The sequence below is a fragment of the Palaemon carinicauda genome, chromosome 1, assembly GCF_036898095.1.
Source record: "Palaemon carinicauda isolate YSFRI2023 chromosome 1, ASM3689809v2, whole genome shotgun sequence".
NCBI lineage: Eukaryota > Metazoa > Arthropoda > Malacostraca > Decapoda > Palaemonidae > Palaemon > Palaemon carinicauda.
Genome location: NC_090725.1, coordinates 207052325 through 207057324, shown reverse-complemented (window position 1 = coordinate 207057324; position 5000 = coordinate 207052325).

The window sequence follows — 5000 nt, the reverse complement described above, 5'->3', positions numbered from 1 at the left end:
GCAGTGATAATATTGTAAAATCTTCGTAGATACTCCTGTAGCTAAAGCATGGGTTCAGAGGATGAAGGAGTGATAGGTCACCACAGTGTTGACATAACGGAATTAGATAATTGTTCCTGAATACTTCTCAAAATAGTGTCAACCACTTTATTGAACACTTTTATCTGATACTTGTTTATCGGCTCTGATATTGATATTGTCTCATCTGATCAAAGCTCAACATCAAAATTTTACGTTTTCCCTGCCGTTTCTTAGGAAGGGTTTTCTTGACATAGGCATCTACTTCACTTTCTTCAAGCTGATAATCTGCTCACTCAGCAAACGTTTGAGCTGCATCGTGACAAGTCTGAAAGTCATTTCGTAACATTTGCATATTATCAAGCAATTCATCTACCATCCAACGCGTGATCAGTAAATATTCTTGCACTATTTGAGGATACTTGCACAATGTAATATTACAAGAGAATATTCTGAGGAACACTTGTGCTGACAAAATTGTTTCAAACTTCTGAGGAACACTTGTGCTGACAAAATTGTTTCAAACTTCAGGAGACTGTCAATGTAGTCTTTTACCTTGATTTTAATAGAAGTTTGTATTTGGTCAGAAAGAAGGATGGTATTAAGAGCAGTGATCCTTTCTATGGAGAGTCTTCCATCAGGGTTCCTTAATATATCAAAAACCTTCTTCAAGGCAGCATCCTTTGACTATCATCTAGTTACCCTCCTCGGTTCCTATTTACTTAGTAGTTCTTGTGCTTTTACTCCAGATGTTCATTTGTTGATATGATTCCCAAAAGAATAATGGAATGTCATTCAAAAGTGAGAACAAAGTTGGACTAGTTAAATTGACGCTTGTAGCACCTATGATAATGAAAATTATCGCATACATGTAATTATATATGCTACTGCATGGGGGTTTCCTTTAATAGCACAGCGCTGAACCCTTTATAACATCTCTGCATGTTTGCTGTTCCATCAGTTGTTTCCAACACAGTTCTAGCGATCAATATTCAGACCTGACATCACTTCGGAAACGAGATCCATAAAGAGTTGACCACAATAACTAATCTCTCTTGGATAGTTCTAGAAATATCAACATACCTGAGAACTATTGAGCACTGGTCCTGTGTGATGTCCTGTGTGGTATCATTTTTTCAATGGTAAACATGTCTGTTATTTCTTCTGATATCCATTGCTGTATATTGTCCTGAATTGATTTCATGTTAAAGTTTAAACTTCAATCCCCTTGACAGTGTTGCCAAGGGAATAAATTGAATTGAATAATAATAGAATTTTTATATATACTAAAATGATAATAATAATAATAATAATAATAATAATAATAATAATAATAATAATAATAATAATAATAATAATAATAATAATAATAATCATAATGATAATAATAATAATAATATTAATAATTTATTATCACTATTATTATTATCATCATTGTTATTATTATTATTATTATTATTATTATTATTATTATTATTATTATCATTATTATTATTATTATTTGGAATGTTTGGGGCCTCTGCAGATTGTGTGGCCATAGGTTTTAGCTTGTACCTAAATATGGCACTGGGCAATAATTTTATGCCTTTTTCTAGATTATTTAATGCAGCTGTTAGGCTGGGATCACACTTGGTAAACAGAGGAGATAGGGAAAAATCCAGAAAATTTTAATGAAGCAGTCGCTTTCAGGCGATATTTCAGCACATATTTTTCGAAACGCAGCACACCACAGCATATATCGCAGAGCGTAAGTTGTGACATCTCAATTGTTCGGGCACTTTGCGGTAGTGATCTCTGTGTTCGCGATATACACGAGATACAGATCGCGGCATGTATGATCCACGGGACCCCCTATATAAAAAGTTTTCCACCACTCCACTGAATCATTTTATATCGTAAAATCAAGTTTGTTTCCGCACAAATATATTTCATTTGTTACGGTGTTCAGGCGGTGCATTTTATTTTGAATATGACAAAGTATTCTCTCTCTCTCTCTCTCTCTCTCTCTCTCTCTCTCTCTCTCTCTCTGTTATTGACCCCCCAAAGTATTTCTTAAATTCATTGTAGGTATTGTTTAAGATTTATAGCCGATAAAATACAATCTTATTTTCCTCCGCCATTTTAAATTTTTGATACTTTTCTAAAAGGATTTTATAATATAGTTTTTATCTAACATGTATTTGTGTTTCCAATAATAGCCAATGTTATTTTTCAAATCAAATTTTAATTTGGAAACATTACTGAAAGTGACTATGCCAGTTTTCAAAGTCCTATTTCTTAATAAGATGAAATTTTAAACTAATACATATACTCTTTGCATGTAACATTTGTTTTGTCAGTATCCAATATTAAGTTACTTCAACATAATGTGACGAGATCTTGTGAAACATATCATATATTCTAATCGTGTAAAGAATTTTTGCTTCAATATTGTTTAATATTTTCTAGTCATTTTTCATCTTAGTTGAATAAAGTTCTAAAATAATTTCCTGACATTTCTTGTTGTTTCCCATTTAAAAAGTATTTGAAAGCATTGTTTAGAGTATTTACGACAAAAGGAGACATAACATGTCAATAAAATTTACATTTGATTAATGAAAAAATATAAAGTATACTTTCCATTGACGTATTTGCCAAATTATATTATAAATTGAAACCATTTACAAAAGTGCAGAGCAAATAACACATTATAAAGTAGAAGGCATTGCTTTCTCCAGCATCCTACTAGAAGTTACATTTGGGATACTTTGAATCATGTTTTTTAAAAACCCTCACATGTTCATTGATGTTTTTTATATAGTGGCGGATATGGGTGCGGGTATTCAGCCAAATCGTAATTTGTCCATACGAAGTACAAGCCACCCCTCGCACTGCGTTAAGGGCTACACATTGCTTAGTGTGCCTTTAGATAGTCGTAGTGGCATGAAGATTTATGTAAAAATCCTTAATAACCCCTGCGTATACGCCGTAACATGATGAAAAGTGACAGTTAGTGAGCTCGGACCGCGTATCCTTTGCATCAAAAACATTACCAAACACCAGCCGCACACCAATTTTGATGACTCGGGTTACGGTTCAACACGATTGATGACAATTCGATCATTAACAATGGAAGTTGGAGTCGTGAGGAGCAAAATTTTGACCGCTACAATTTACAAGGCCTTGAATCACTCTAGAACGGTGAAGAATTTCCATCCGTCGGATTATGAGATATTCATCAAAATTTACTTCTCTCATTCTGCTTTCATGCTTTTCTTCCAGTCAATAAGATAAAAATACGCCATAAAATAATACATTTTCAAGTAAACTTAAAAGAAATACTTGGAATATTTTGAAGTGGGATAAAATTTTGGAACATTTTGATTATTCAACAGACTTCCTCTAAAGATTTCGATAAATCTCATTGCAAAAAAATTCTTTGAAATAGATATAGGACACTGAAGAACTTATTTGAAGTTGCATTAAAAAGGATTCCAAACTTAAATCAAATTTCAAGTATAGTGGAGCTTCAACTTCATTCTAGATTGCAAATGGTAAGAATAAATAAGTAAGAGGTTTTGAGGATTTATAAAGAATTTTCGTTTGATACTCAAGAATGACGTGTTCCTTTTCATTGTTTCGTTTATCATCATCATATTCTATCGCGTCAATATTGTATCCACTGCACAGTGGCCTGATTACATTCATATGGGTCCAAACCATTACTGATTGGCTTCTGTTCATACCCATAATGTATGTAGTTCAGTGTTTGTATGAGATGCCCACATGGGCACTCAGCAGAAGTAGCGAGACCCCACTACTTATGAAATTGTAACCCTTCCCGTGGTGCCTCTGTTAATCCCGACGGAGAACAATTACTACACAGCATGCAACATCTGAATCTTCTGCTGAGTATTAAAAGGATAAACCCTCGACCCTGTAAGATGTCGAACCTCAGACTGACTTGAATCATTTCTCCCTTATTGGAATGCTCTAAACGAAAATCCAAAACATTATGCCCGTCAGAAAAGCAAGAGACTGCATTTCAAGAAGCCTATAAGAGCCTTGGTTCCTTGCACTGTCTACGGATAAAAGTAGCATTGCAATGAGTGTAGTACTCAAGCAGAATACAGATGACTGCCGCTGACTACCGAATTTTTCCAAAAGAAGTTATCCCAAGAGGAGTAGAAATATTCGACCTTCAACAGAGAACTACTAGCAGCCCACCATGCCATTTGGCATTTCAGACACATGCTCGAGGGACAACAATTCATGGTGCAAATTGACCATCAGCCCTTGATACATACCTTCACAAAAAGGCAAATTGCAAATCGGCGAGACAGCAGCGGCAAGACTAACATCTAAAAATGAATATTGTAAGCTACTAATCAGATGATGCAAATAGTTTTGTTCCTGTAAATAAAATACATATTCCAAGTGTTTACAAAGTGTGAACCTTTTTATATGTAAATATTTCATTCTACTTTTTCCTTGGCAAGGGGTGGCTTTATATTAGATTTCCGTCCAAGCCATGACCAGGAGGACCCTCTATGCATATCTCTAAACCAATGAGATTGAATGAAATCATTCCATTTTCTTACCAAATGTCAATTAATATGCCCTCTTACTAAACAGGTGTTTGTTTTTAGCTCATGTTTTCAGCGCTTTTCATTGAAGTTTTATCTTAGAGTGCTGCAACTACCAAGAATATCTTGGCACATCGAACATCCCTACGGGGAAGCAAAGGTAATGTTTAAACGTGATGTCAGTAGTGTCGGTCATGTTTTCGTCTCTTGCTTCCCAGCGGCCATTTTCATAGCCAATAGAATTAGCTCTGACCAGAAAGCTGCGTTAGGAGTAAGACCTCGACCAGGCACAAAACAGCTTAATTAACAATACCATCAAAACCGAAGTGACTCCTCAAAGTAACATCTGAGCCAAGCTGACAATAATAGAAGACGTGTTTTTCTAAAGAGATTCCGAAAATTATCTACTCGACTGTA